The sequence below is a fragment of the Pteropus vampyrus genome, unplaced genomic scaffold (assembly GCF_000151845.1).
Source record: "Pteropus vampyrus isolate Shadow unplaced genomic scaffold, Pvam_2.0 Scaffold21, whole genome shotgun sequence".
NCBI classification, from domain to species: Eukaryota; Metazoa; Chordata; class Mammalia; order Chiroptera; family Pteropodidae; genus Pteropus; species Pteropus vampyrus.
In genome coordinates, this window is record NW_011888802.1 from 7,419,571 (window position 1) to 7,435,407 (window position 15,837).

The 15,837-nt window shown below is 31.9% G+C and overlaps 1 long non-coding RNA gene across 3 annotated transcripts in view; it reads left to right on the forward strand.

Moving 5' to 3' along the window:
* Positions 1-7,230: 7,230 nt before the first annotated feature.
* Positions 7,231-15,837, forward strand: part of LOC111736645 — a 611,781-nt gene continuing 603,174 nt past the window's right edge. For 2 of the 3 annotated variants that reach the window (XR_002779229.1, XR_002779228.1), the window contains exons 1-2: positions 7,231-7,342; positions 8,184-8,302. This is a non-coding gene — a long non-coding RNA (uncharacterized LOC111736645). Of the gene's footprint in view, positions 7,343-8,183; positions 8,303-9,946; positions 10,004-10,669; positions 10,745-15,837 lie in introns of those variants that run through there. The other variant, XR_002779230.1, reaches the window with a different exon arrangement.

A 15,837-nucleotide genomic window follows, 5' to 3' on the forward strand; every position in this document is an offset into this window, starting at 1 on the left:
ATTTATTAGAGTGCTTTTGATTAATAATATATAGATTTCAAGTGTAAAATTATATAATGTATCATCTATATATTGTATTGTATGTTCATCACCCAAAGTCAAATCTCCTTCCATCACCATATATTTGACCCCCTTTACCTTCATTTTCCTGCCCCAATCCCCCTTTCCCACTGGCAACAACTGTACTGTTGTCTGTGTCTATGAGTCTCAAAGTATATTTTTCAGCATTAACATTTTTCATTATAGTATTTAGTGTTTAATTGCCTAAATTCGTACATATGGCAGTTAAAAAGATTCATTTCATAAACATGGATATGGAAGAAATATTATTTTGTCTTTCAGCAAATGAATCTAAATTCTATTTAGAATCTTCTCTCCCTCTGTCTTAGAAATTTAGTCTTAAGGAATACAGCTTCTTTCCTCATCTTATTCTCAATGAGTATAACAATCTAGGCCTCTTTAAGAAAAATAAAGTTATAGGTTTTGGTTTGGTTGTTTTTTTTCCCCCTTTTTGTTTTTGAAAGTACGGGATGGGGGTTGGCGGGGAGGGACGTATCTTTGTCCTGTTTGTCATCTAATGATACTGATGGGAAATCCTTTTGTTAGTCTTCGTTGCCCTTGCAGAGTACTGTACATCTTCTTCACCGTAAGTCCTCCCCTAATGCATTCACTCTCCTCCCAGAGAAAAAGCTACTCTTATATGAGGACATCTTTACCATCTCAGCACTACCGCTTCTCCTGTTTGATTCGTAATGAGCGCACAGCCAGACTGCTTCCCCATAATCTGCCCAGGATTGCAGCACAATTCCAATATACATTTCCTCCTAAATTTCTTGTTTCGTTTTGCTCTGATACATATTTTCCTAGACTCCTCTCTGCATGCTATAGGCATTACCTTTGGAGCAGGTGGAGGTGAGAGGGATGATGGGAAGTTTCTGCTGTCTTTATCAAGAACATACACTAGTTTCCCACCAAGATATTCATTTGATTTTATTACAGTCTGTAATGTAGTCCCTGTTATGCATGGCATGAAAATTATTTAGAGGCATACATTGTTTTACTGTGCTTCACAAATACTGTGATTTTTATAAATTGAAGATTTGTGACAACCCTGCATCAAGCAAGTCTGTTGGTGCCATTTTTCCAGCAGCATTTGCTCACTTTGTATGTCTCTGTCACATTTTGGTGATTCTGCAATATTTCAAACTTTTTCATCATTACATTTGTTATGGTGATCTGTGATCAATGATATTTGATGTTACTAGGGCAAAACCCTCCACTAGCAAAAAGATTACAACTTGCTGAAGGCTCACATAATAACATTTTTTAGCAATAAAGTATTGTTTAGTTAAGGTATATACATTGGTTATTTTTTAGACATAGTGCTATCACAAACTTTAAATAGACTATGACATAGTGTAAACATACTTTTAAATGCATCTGGAAACCCCCAAATTTGTGTTACTTGCTTTGTTGTGATATGCACTTTGTCATGGTGGTCTGGAACTGAACCTACAATATCTCCAAGGTATGCTGATACTTTTAGATCAGTATGTTGGTTTTTATATTGAGAAAACATTTTTTTTTTTAACCGAACTATTCTTTCAAAAAAACAATCAAGAATGAACCCTTTGTATTTTATCATGCTATCCATTCATTGATCTATTGAGAGAGAAAAAGATACAGGCTAACTGAATATGGAAGAGGAAATGAAAAGGATATTCAGAGGAAAATAATCAGTTATATGGCAAATATTATCCTGCTAAAAATCAGCGCTTTGTTATCAGCCAGTGAAGTAATCTGAAGAGTACAGATTAATTTTGTGCAGTGGAATTGTGGTGAGAGTGAAATAAAGACTGATACCAAGGTAAATGATTATTTTTAAAATTGTCTAGAGGATTAATTTCAAATCTAAGGTGAATCAGACTCATCCTTGATAGGAAGTGTAATTTGAAACTGAGACGATCAATGTATGTGTGCAATCAGATAGGATTTTTGCCATATGCTTTTAACGTGCTGTCTCAAAGTTGGAAATATGGTGCAATTGAAACTGCTCCCTTTGTACCTCTTTACAAACTTGCTTTGGAAAAGACAGCTGTGCCTGACTTACTATAAAGAATCTTCCTGTAGACAGGGTAGAGATATGTAGCACAAAGCTAGAATAAAGAGAAAATGTGTCACGAGACAAGGATTTGAGGTTTGTATCAATGCCTTAAATATAGGAAAGGAAGAATATAGCACTCGTGTCATTCTGAATGATAGTTCCACTTTACCTCAATTGTGAGAATATTTTTAAATGTTGATTTCATAGATTTTAAGCGATTGTAATTTTATATTTTAGTACTTAAAATGATAGTACTCATCTTTTATATTGTTTTGTGTTTTCAGCTAATATAATGTATCTGAGTTTGTGACTATGGGGGTGATACATACGATGGAAATAATAGATAAAAATATGCAAAAATATGACAGATTTTGGATATGCATCTGCCACATCATGATCCTTTCTGCCATACATGCACATATATTTCCATACATTAATTTCTGTTCATTAATTCTAAATGAATTTGCCTTTTAGTTTTTGAAAACGTAGTTTCCATCAAATAGTTTAACCTAGTTAAGAGTTAAACTTAAAATTGAATACCATAAAAAATGGTGTTATTTGTGAATTTTTTCCTGCAAAAATTTTTTCCAAACTTACGGAAATTTTAAAAAATGAAATTTTGAAGTTAAAAGTATAAAATCATATAAGACAAATATAAACAGTATAACTAAAAGAAATTTTTAGGTTTTTCCTGTTTTCATATTCATCTTAACTATCTCAAATGTATCTCCTAATGCAAATATTTAAATCATTATCTCTGTATAAAAAAATGTATGAAAGCATATGATATACAAGAAGATCTCTTATGCATTGATCTGAGTCAGCCATTTATCTACTGAAGAATATGACCTCATGTATAGTTCCCCTTTTTGTATGATTCCAATAAGAACAGTCAGGTTCAGAGCCTTTCTTTCTTCTCACAATATTACTTCTATGACAAAGACAGGTGAACGATTTAGAATAAAGTTAATTAAAAGAATTGGGAAACTACAATTATACTTTATCTCTTTACAATCCATAGAATTTCTCTTTCTTTGTAAAACCTACCATTCTCTCTAATTGTGTTTTAGTGTAAATTAAAATAATAAAATCTAAGTCTTCCAAGTCTATTTTTCATAAACATAAAATACCTACTAAGATGCTAGTGTCCCTGTTAGCATTTCTGAAAAAGAACATAAGACAAAACAAAATATTGTACATTTGGGATTCTTCTTTTTTAAAAGAAATCATCCTATCAAAAATGCAAATTAATGAATTAACTAGGACAAATCAGACTAAATGTTAAATTATGAACATTACCTTTTATTTTTTATTTTTATTTTTTTGCTATTGATTTTTTTTGGGGGGGGTGAGGGAGCGATCACTTTTTTTTTTTTAATGTAAGTTCAGAGTCATCCAAAGATTAATTACAAACTGTCTTGTCTATAAGGAGTTCATACAGAATATGTCTGAAAATAAGTGGCATAAAACAGCATTTACACTTCTGTGTAAATAAGGACAATTGAGCATCTTTGCACACATAATATCTATCCATGCATTTATATCTTTACTTATTTCTACGTCCATCTATCTATCTATCTGTCTGTCTGTCTATCTATCTATCTATCTATCTATCTATCTATCTATCTATTTATCTAACATCTATCTACTTACCTGCCTATATATCTATCACTCTTACACCCAGGATGGCATTAGAATATCATCAACCAAATAAGAATTATACAAAACTAAGAGAAGGAACAGATGATCATGAATAAGAGTTGTCAAACAAAATAATGGAAGATTATCTTTGGTTCTCCATAAGGCAGAGTCTGAGACAAAGGCTTGCATGCAGGTAGTTTTTTGGGAAAGCTGATCTCAGGAAGTAGATGTAAGGGGAAAGCAAATGAATCATGGAAGGAGGAAAAGTCTAAATTAGGATGTATTATTGATTTAGCCACTGCAATAGGTGGCCGGCACTTGATCCCATCAGAATAGTATAAGGTGTGTTTTGAAATACATGTCAACATTCTTAGCCTGGAGGATTAAGAAGGGATAATTTATACATCATAAACTCTTGTTCATCAAGAATAGCAACATGGTTGGTAATAATCCTGATTTCTAGAGTTAAGCATGCATTGATGTGGAGTATTTCCTTGCTAGCATTCTACAGTCTAAGGATAATCACCAGAACAGAATTCATGAGGTACAGAGCAATGATGGCAGAGAAGATGTGGCCAGTACAACTCTGCCTAATATGATGGAGGAGAGGAGAGCAAAGAGGATTTTAAAGTGTTAAATAATAGGAGTCAATACAATCCTATTGTTTGAACCATTGAAATCAACTTTTGCCCACCAGTAAGCTACTTCTCAAGCATGATTTCTATAAGGAACTAATAAAAAGATCTAATAGTACATGCAGGAGTTCTGATTACTATAGTTTGTCTTGGAAATGTCATCGATAATCATCTTCTTCCACCTTAAATAAACATTTTGATTTTCTTAACTAAGAAGCTGACATGCCTAGAATCTTTGCTGTTAGGTCCACTTGAATATTCATCTGAGCCCTTAGTTACTCTACTTGTGATGCTCCATAATCACTGATATTGGTCATTTATCATCATCACAAACCTGGAAGCACCTAGAGGTACCACAATGAATTTACTGCACCTAGAGGTACCACGATGAATTTACTACTTAACTACAATTGCATAAAAGTATCTTAGCCCTCATGCTTATCAGGATCCATATGAGTATTAGTAGAATACTTTTTTTTTTTTTTTGCTTTTTTCCATGAGGAACCAAAATGACTTGGAATTATTCATAGCTTTAAGTCCATAGTAATCCTTACAATTTCATTTACTAGATGTATACTTAGACGCTTCACATTTGCAGACCTAAAAGTTGAGGGAACCAGAAGCACACATTCGAGTGGTGATCCTGAGAGGCGTCAATGTTATTTCTGCCCCTTATTTCCTGGACCCACGTATGTTAGCTATTTGTGGCACAACATTATATATCAGCTTATAAACAGCATCTTGGAGAAAATGTCTCAACTCACAGAGTGTTTTCCTAAGCTGACGCATTAACTCAGTCTTTATAAAATCATTCTGTTAGGTTGGAAATTTATGAATGGTGAGATATATAGAAAAACAAGTCCCAAGATCATGACTCCATACTCATACTTTCTCTGCTAAGGGACTGAATTCATCTAAATTTTTTCCCTATTGATATCTGGTGGCTGTTGCTGGCTTTCAGTTTTAAAGTTTCTCTCCACTTGGGCTTCTCCGTGTTTCTCTCCCAATAACCTAATCTTAGATTTCTCATAGTATGTTGATTGGGTTCCAAAAGTATGTGTCCTAAGAGAAAGTAAACCAATCAAACTATACTGTTTTTAGGACCTTGCTTTGGATACTATTACTTCTATTGTAGTCTACTCATTAGAAATGAGAAATTAAGACTGAACTCTATTTTTGAGGACAGATAAATCATCTTCAAATATTTGTTGACTTAAAAAAAAGAAGGTTCAGACATGTTTTAAAAACATTACTCTCTGACCTGTGGCCACATAATGTTTACCATTCCCCACCCCCTCTCAGCACGGCTCCCGTAGCACTGTGCTTATTCCGAGCTCCGGGCTCCTGCTCAGCCAGCACCACAGTATCCTTCAGGTGCCTTTGTGACCATCTACCAGGACTTCATGAGCCATGGTGAGATATTCTCTGACATCTTTACAAGATCTGGGAGACTGCAGGAGACTTGGAGGTGGAGAAGTAGATGGTCAATAAGACAGAGAATAACATTGATGATGGGCTCATTGGTGGAAATGCCTCCGCCAAAGGCCCCAAGGGCAAAGGTACCCATAGCACAGTAATCACTGATGTCAATATTGTCATGAACCATCATTTGCAGGAAACCATTTTCACAAAAGAAGCCCACAAGAAGTATATCAAAGATTGCATGAAGTCAGTCAAAGAAAACTTGAAGAGCAGACCAGGAACAAAGCTATTTATAACAGAGGCTGCTGAGTACACAACCTTGCTGTTCATAAACTACCAGTTCTTTATTGGTGAAAACATGGCATGATTGCTCTGCTGGACTACCTTGAGGATAGTAAGAATGTTAACAAATTTGGCAATTTGTATTTACTGTCGTCATAACTGGCTGCTGCTTTTCATCTAAACACCAGGACTAGGACAAGTGGGACTGATGTTATCTTGAGCTCTTTATTTATTTTGACTTTGATTTATTTGGAGTGGAGGCATTGTTTTTAAGAAAACGTGTCATGTAGGTTGTCTGAAAAAAATGCATTTAAACTCAAAAAAAAAAAGAGAAAGAAAGAAAGAAAGAAAGAAAGAAAGAAAGAAAGAAAGAAAGAAAGAAAGAAAAGAAAGAAAGAAAGAAAAAAGAAAAAGAAAGAAAGAAAAGAAAAAGAAAAAGATGCTTTTACCACTTGCTAGGACACATCCTTATAGAATCTTCTATGAAGCAATAAACATTTTTAGTATTGTAGGACATGTAGTATCTGTCCAGACTATTCAACTCTGCCATGATAGCTTGAAAGCACTCACAGACAATGTGTAAATGAGCATACATATCTGTGTTCTAACATACTTTCTTTACAAAACCATGTTAGCAATCATTGTCTTTCTGCCTCTAGTGTGTTGACCTTTCATCTACTGTATCACCCTCATGTTTGAGATCCAGGAGCTGTTCATCTGAATCAGATCCTCAGAAATGGTTCCTTTTGTAAAACTTCATGCATTTTGTTTTATTCTCAGTCTTACAATCCTAGAACTAAAGAGAGAAGTTCTCTGACTGTCATAACTCAAATACAATGCTGGAACAGCAATAGAATAATCACTATAGCCACTCTCAGTCTAAAGAGGGGGAAATGGGACGCCTCTCTGAGACAGAAATTGTTAGTGATTCTGAAACACAGCTGGGCAGAGGTCGCCAGCTGAGTAATTTTGTGAGCCCACTGCTGTCTTTTAGATGTTGGAGGGTCAAAAGTTCTCTTTCATTTCACACTGTCTCTGTCTCTTTTAGTTAAAGCTGAAAGAATTATAAAATTTCATGGATTTTCTATAAATCAATTGGTAGTCCACTCTATTATACGAAAGCCACATTAAATTTTTCTCAAACATAGGAACTTTCTGCTCTGGGATTCCTGCAAGGCTGATGAAAGACAGCTTTCTTAAGTGTTTCAGAAGCCCTGAAGTTTAATGAAAAGTGTGAGGCACATCTACAGAATCATTTGTGAGTCTTTTATCTAATTGAACACTTTTCTGAGGCAATTCTTTAGCTGTTTCTCAGGTCTTTACCAATAATTTTATATTTATACACTTAGTTTAATTTTTGCTCTGAAGTCCTTTATTTGAAAAACTTGAGTAGGTGGGAATGAGAAATAATTTAAATTTCAAATTCAGAAATTACTATCACCTTTCTGTTTTCTTGACTTATGTTCGAATACTGATTCTGATTTTTTTTTTTTTTTAATTTAAACTCCTGCCTCTCCTTCTTAGTTTTACTATGGGCAGTTAGATGACACAAGGTGGCAACTCCACTGATCTGCCTGGGCATATGTGAAACATCTTACATTAGTATTATGCATTTGTCACAGGTAATGAGCCAATATCAATGTTATTATTAACTCATCATTATTGGTATACAACCTAATTTTGGTAGTGTAAGTCCCTCTGTATGTTCCTAAGACGTCAGACAAAAAAAAATTAGGTGGTACATGCCTGATCATGTGTTTATTTTACCATCATATTTGATTTATATTTTTCCTGGGTACAGAATTTTAGGTTGGTAATCATTTTTACTCAGAAATTTGAATATATTTGCACATTATCTTTAAAACTATGAATGAGTTTTATGCTATTCAGATCCTTGAACCTTTTAAGTGACATTCAGATCTTTTGTAATTTACCCAAATTCCTCTCTGTATTATTTTCCAAAATATCCTTTTATGCCATTTTCTAAGTTTGTAGAACATGTGTGTGAATGTGTGTGTGTGTGTGTGTGTGTGTGTGTGTGTGTGTGTGTGTACTTTATTAGACCTCTAATCTTTTTTTTTTTTTTTTTTTTTACTTAGCTTAAAGTGAGCAAGCTCTCCAGGGATACAGGGCAGAGAACACAACATCCCTAGTATCAACATCATTAGTGATGATGAAGCATAAAAGAGTTGTCTGAAAGAAATAGGAGACATTCTTGGTAAGTATTCAGATCACCCTTAGGCCATCATGTGCCATTGAAGGCTTTATAAAGTGATATATGTATTAAGATGTCATTTCTAATATAACTTATAAATGATATGGAAAATCATAGTGTTAGAAATTATTATCAGAATGTTTAAAAGATTGCTTGTCTTGAAAATATGTGCACTTTCTTCAGTAATGTAAATATGATTCTTAGTCAGATTCATAGGCATGAAAAACAGATTGGATGTCCCACAGACACTTATTGGTAGTTACGATTATGTGATTAAATTCTTACTGGTAGTATGCAAAAATATTTTTGATAAGTATTCTTAAAGAGAAAAGACCTGTATCTCTTGTCTCTTATTCTTTCTTGCTGTTTGAAATGTAAACATAAAGGCTGAATTTTCAGCTTTTATTTTGTACCATGTGGTGATCTTGCAAATAAAAACCAGGGAAAGTAGAGACCATCAGAGGAAGTAATTTTATTCATCTCAATATCAAGTGGATCATTAGAAGCCTGAATTCACTATTTCTATACGTGTTGACCATGAGTAATAAATATCCTCATATTATATTTATAACAGTGTTGTGCTGAGTATTCCCATAATTCACACCAAAACTTAAGACTTACTAATACAGAAATTTTTAAAGTGAGTATAACCAGAGAAAGAGATAAGTTCAAAAAGTAAATACGAACTTGTAACAGCACAGTATAGTAGCCTCCTTCAGTTCCATGTTTAAGATCTAAGTAGTAAATTTACTTCTTTAATAATTATTCCATAATAATATTTCTTTCTGCTAGTGCCTCCTTTACTCTTCTATACTGATTGTACACTAAATATATACACATATATCAACAATGTGTGTATGTGTATGTGTATAATTTTGTAATTTACCTCTTTTTATGCTTTTTAAATAATGACATTGGAAATAAAAGTCATATTTTATAAATTTACAATTTGTAAAAGTCTAACTTAATTTTATTTATTATATCAAGGCTATTGAATAAATTATATACTGTTTACTTTTTTAAAAATTAGAATGAAGTAATATTGAACTTACCATCAGTTCTCTAAGGAATAATTTTCAGCATGTTGGGAATAGAAGACTTCTTAAAATATGTACTTCATAATATTCTCTGGCATCCAATTTACTAAGCTCCAACAAAAAACACCTTATTTAAAACTCTCTGTTTGTATGGCTGCTGACTTTGACAGTTGTCAGCATGTCTGTAATGCAACAGTTCTTACCTTCAGGAGATTACCCTTCTATCTAGATCTAAGGAATGTGAAAGTAAGGTAGCTGTACATACAGATGCGTGCTGCTTCAGTGAGATGAAAAATTATGTTAACAGGACACCCATATTCTCCCTCACTGGCCCATGTAAGTTTGCCAACATGTTTTTAATGGCCTGTTATTGAATTCATTGGTTATAAACTTGAGAGCATTAAAATACAATATGAGAAATATGTTTTATAGTTCTGTAATAATTCTTATTGTATTATCTTCTCTCCACTGTGAGTTGTTGAAGAAATGTATATATTTTTCCCAAGGATTACACGTTTTCTTTTCTAATGTTTTACATTATATTCTGATTTTGATGTTTAAAATGCTTGACTTTTTCTGTATTCTGCACTATTTCCTTCCATTTATTTAGAGTTTCATCTAGCTTTCTCTTGGAGAATTTCCAAGTTAAAGATATATCATTTTCCAAGTGAGTAAGATTTAAATTCCTTCTTTTACTCTTCTGAACTATGTTGACACATTATGCTTTGGGGATAAACTTGCCTCTTTTCCATTTTAAGGTGTAATCATACATTGATTCTGAGAATATCTGTAGCATTTTAAACCAAATTAAGTAATCAGTGTGTTCCAAAAAGAAGATAAGATAGGAAAATGATAAATGTCGTATGCTTTACAGTTTTCCAGTAATGGATAATGAGGATTGACCCAAAGTGACATAATTAGATCAGAGGCATTTGTTTCCAATGTGATCCTGCTTTTGGTCTCACCTCCCCACTCCACTTGAAAGCCTTTGGCCCTCTCAATGTGTATAACAGTATCCAGTGCTATTTACCTCACTGTGCACATTGTACTTGCAAACTGCTTTTAGCTAATGCAACTAGAAAGATGAGATTAAAGAATAAGTTATAGTGGCCAATATCAATCACACCCAAGCTTTATCCCTACCAATCATCTATATTTTGACAGGAAAAATGACCAAAGTAAATGAAGCTGCAATTATAAAAGATAATACAGTTATTAGAACCACGTTGGAAATTTTTTTTCTTTAAATGTGTGTGTTTTTTTTTCTAAAAAAAATTAAGAAAGGGAACTTTTTTCCATATCCTTCACCAGTATACATCTATTTCCTCTTAAGGGATAGCAGCCCTGTGGAAGAAAGTTCAAAATCTTATTCTCCTAGCAATGCAGGCATGACCAACCCCAGAAAACAGTGAGTACTCTGGCCTTTTTAGTAAAATATTTACACAGGCACTTTACCTAGACTCCTGCTTATCTGTATAATATGGTAGCAGTGTCTACAAAATGGGAAAAAAAGTATCTGGTCATTACAAAGAAGTTCAAAAAACAAAAGAATAGTTATTCCCTTCATCCATTAGCAATAGATTCCTGATTTTATCAGTAATTATTTCACCATATATTTTCTATTTTTGTCTATTTTGAAAATGCATGAAATCTATTGGCAATGTGTCAATGCAAATGATAACACTAGGCAAAATCAATAGGAAAAATTGCTTAAAATACATTTTAGCGTATCTAAATTAAGTATAATTAAGTACCTTACTATTCTACAATTTAGTCAGATTCTGAAAACAATGGAATTATTTTGTTTCTGAAAATGGTTCCAAAAAGAAAATGTTTCTTTTCATATTCCATAATGTGTTGTACATAAATTAAAGATGCATTATTTCATTATTTTGTTTTCATGAACTTCTACAATATAATTAATTAATGCATTGCATAGTAGAGAGTGAACTCAGTTAAAATTGTTTGCTTAAAAAAACAATTGATTCTAAGAAAATAGATAACAATGTGATATACCTATAGATTCAACATATAAAGTTTCAAAACCTAATTTATAACGGAAGTCTAGATAAAAGAATTCTGGGATCAAAACAGAAGTTACAAAGCTAGATAGCAACAGCCCCAAGACTCACATTACTATCTTTTAATTCCTGATCCATTGTTATTTTTTTCACTATTCAACTTTCATGTTTAAAATTAAAATGGCATATTATAAATTCACACTTACTATTGATTTTCCCAAAATCTGACAGTCATTTATTTCTCAAAGAAAATTTAATTCTCTGTTAATAAACTATGTAAAATATAATGCCTTTAAAAATTTTAAGTTTTGATGAATATAATGTCAGCACTATCCATATTTATAAACAATGTAATCAGATTAAGATGTTATCATACTGAATTGACATGGGTGGTAAATTCTATGACTGGTATCCTTACAAAGGCAGAGACATTTGGAGAGAGACAGATACACAGAGGAAAGACAGAGGGAAGAACATCATATGATGATGAAGGCAGAGATTGGAGTGATGCAAATGCAAGCCAAGAACACCAAGAATTATTGTTAAATACCAAAGACAAAGAAGAAAGTATCTCCAGTAAAATAAGCTAATACAGAAACCAATTTGGATTTATTTTATGTAAGAAATCAACATAGAATGTCTGTGATCTTTCTAAAAATTCTACAGATATTTTAAGGAGTAAAGGCAATACATGCTATATACTTTTCAAAGATGCACTCCCTGCCTGAGTGAATATATTATACAAGTTATTTTATATTATAATTTGCATTTGAAAAGAGAAGCTGTTATTTTCTTTAGTTCTAACCTTTATTTAAATATATAACAAAAACTAAGATATATTTAACTGCTGTCTTTGAAAGATTTTCATGGAAAGATACATAAGTAATATATCAGGAATAGTTAGTTATATTTTTTGATAATCACTGATAATCCAATGTAAAGACACTTAAAGTAGTATTAAATTCAGATTAAACGTGAATAGAAAAATTTTAATCTATGCCTACATGACATCAAAAAAACTCATTGAAAAATAAAATATTTATTGAAACAGTTATTTTAAAGTCTCCAATGGTTATTTGAATTCTCTTGAACAAATTGGATGTTTTTCGTACTACACTGGGCTTGTAGATACGATTTCAAATTTCAGACTAATATAGTTATTGATTATTTTATAAATATCATTAAAGTAAGTGCATATTATTGTTATTGTATTGATTATTTTATAATTTTAATTGCAATTATACAGAAGCTCCTCGACTTATGATGGTGTTACATCCTCATAAGCCAATCACAATTTGAAAATATTGCAAGTTGAAAATGCATTTAATACATCTAACCTACCGAACATAACAGCTTAGCCTAGCCTACCTTGAATGTGCTCCAAACATTTACATTAGCCTACAGTTGGGCAGTTATCTTGAGTTTCATCTCAAGAGTCATTGCCTCCTCCTCCTCTTCTTACCAGAAGCGGGAGACACAGATGGGCATCTCCTGGACTGATGGATACAAAAGCACAAAACACTATACCCAAAATGCTCTGGCAACACAGTGCACTGTAGAGCATCAATTGTTTACCCTTCTGATTGGGTGAAGACTAGGAACTGGCTTACTGCTATTGCTCAGCATCAGAAGAGTATCATACCTAGCACATTACTAGCCTGGGAAAAGATTGATATTCAAAATTTGAAATATGGTTTCTGCTGAATTCATGTTGCTTTTGCACCTTTGTAAGTTTAAAAATTATGAATCTAATTATCATAAGTCAGAGACTGTCTGTACTGCAATGAAAATCTACAATCACCGTTCATCTAGATAAATAGATGTAGGCATATATATTTGGCTTATTAATTCATTTTTCTTTTTTCTATTACTATATTTAATCCTAAATGATTGATTAAAAAATATTTTTCAGATTATAAATACACTATTCCAGGAACATTACTTTATTTCAGTCTGAATAAAACAATAATGGAGCATTTACATTTATATATTTAAAGTAATATTTTTGATTTGCAAATAGATCCTAATTAAACTAAAGCAAACTATTCTATACACATTTGTAAATATTGCCTATTGGTTTGTGTATAGGGAGCTTCTTGGTCATTTAAAAATGCAATTTTTTTCTACATTCTAGTGTTAATTTTTCCATGAGTATTAGATTGTAAAACTTTCATGAGTCTGATATCTCTGCTGCTCAGCAAATGGTGCATAAACTTTCACTCTTCAGCCATATAAACCTCCAACAATTGACTCATCCTTTAAAAAACATGAAGGAAGACTGAAGACTTAAAATAGAGATAATAGTCTTCCTGAATCCCTAAAATGCTAACCATTATTTTATGGAAAAATGTGAAAAACATTGAAAAAAACATCTTATAAGGCGTGAAAACTGAGTCAGTGTTTTTGGCATTTTAATCAACCTAATCAAACTAATCAAACTGATTCATACTAGTTTATTAAATACATGTCGTTCTCACTGGAGGAAAATTGATGTTTGTTTGAGTAAAATAACAATCATAACTAAATGGAAATATGTTTATTAATTAAAGAAGTTTGTAGATTTATATCTGTATTTAAGTACTTTTTTTTTTTTTTTTGCTATATCCCCATAATGTCCCTGCTCAAGCCCAAGTCTACATTATTCTTCAACAGTCTCGGTGTCTTTAACAGTATCTAACACATGGTTAGTCAATAAAAGTATGAATGAATAAACTCAGGCTTAGAGTTGTGATGTTTTTATAATACCTTACACATATAACAAACCAAGAAAATCCTAGAATAATAACTATTGAAATACCTTTTGCAGCAAACATGAAATGAGAACAGAAGTTTAAAATCTGTCAAGGAAATGAGAACATACTAAAGAGTGTGTTAAACCATAATTCAAGTAAGTTCCAGTAGTCATGTTTAAAGAAAAAAAAGTCAATAACTTGTTATATCTGAAGTTACAATATCATTATTTAGTATTAAAAAGAGGATAAATAAATAGAGGCCTCTGAGCTTCAATGCAAAAAGCTTAAAATTTGAAGTTGTTTCAATAATAAGACAATATTAATATTAGCTGACAGTAATTTAAATAACAGAAAAAAATACAAAATTAAGCTATAATTCAAAAATCTCATAGAAAAATGAATAAAATATCTGTCTAATAAATGTTTGAAAATAGAAATTGTTAAACAAAATTAGAGTCCCCAACTGAGAATTGTCTTCATTATTCAGTTGTTCAATGGATATTAAAATGATTTCCAAGTATAAAATAACATAAATACATTGTTTAAGAAAACAAATAAAAAGTGCATTTTAAAAGTTTAACTGAAATCATTATGAAGTTATTAAGAAAAAAAAGAACTGTTTTGGCCTTTTAAAGTCACTTAATCATAAAATGCATTTCTGTAATATACGAACAAGTTTTTATTAGCTTCTAAATAATATCTCACCTGTTCTAAATATAAATTGCTTATTTCAGGTACAAATTTCTTGACAGTTTAATTTCTTTAAAATAATAAAATGAGGTATATTTAGATAATACCATAGCATTGTTCACATTTTGAGACAATTTCTTTCTGTAGTTCTATTAAGGAGAAGACAATAACTTAAGAAAAAAATACGGAATAATAAATTTTAGAAATTACATGCGTTTTAAAGACATGTTGAATCAGAATTGTATTACATGTTCCTATATTGACAATTGACCCATTTTAGAAAGATACAAAATACATAAATACATCTTATGACAATTATACTAACATGTATGAATTTCAAAGGGGTTTATATTAGTCTATGTCAAAATAAGTATTTATTGAAATAGTAATCATCACACAGTGAATATGAGACTCACACAGAAACATATCTTATAGGAACCATTGTTGATCAACTGGCCAAATCAAAAATATGTTTCTAATGAAATGTCACTGAGCTATATTATTTTTAAGCTCAATTCGACAGTCATCATAAAACACCTACTATATGTAATGTAAAGCATTTTGCTGCATGAATAGTAATGCAAAATATAGAATTTAGCTTTTCACAGATGGAATATTTCAGTGGAACTACAAATAGTCACAATAAAATATAGCACATATATTTTAATAAGTTTTATTATATAGAATTTCACTGATTCGCTTTTAGTAAGATGAAAGATATCTTGACAATCTTCCGCTATTTTGCATATAAATATGCTAAATATAATAATCAGGCTTTATATATATATATATATATTAGAGAGGTGTAAGACAATAAGGAAAATCTATAGACAGGAAGAAAAGTTTTAGGTCCAGAGAGTGGCAAGTGCTGAAGCTGTCAGATACCAAGGGGCATATGTAGATGATGGTGGCCTAGAAATTTAGCTATGCAGGACATTTGGTCTTGTCTAAAATGCCTATGGAGATACTTGGTCTAAGCTGACCCATCTGCCTAATCCCATGTGCCATTACCAGCTAGGCTACTAAGGCAAGAAGGGTTATTATTAGCAATACAGTTA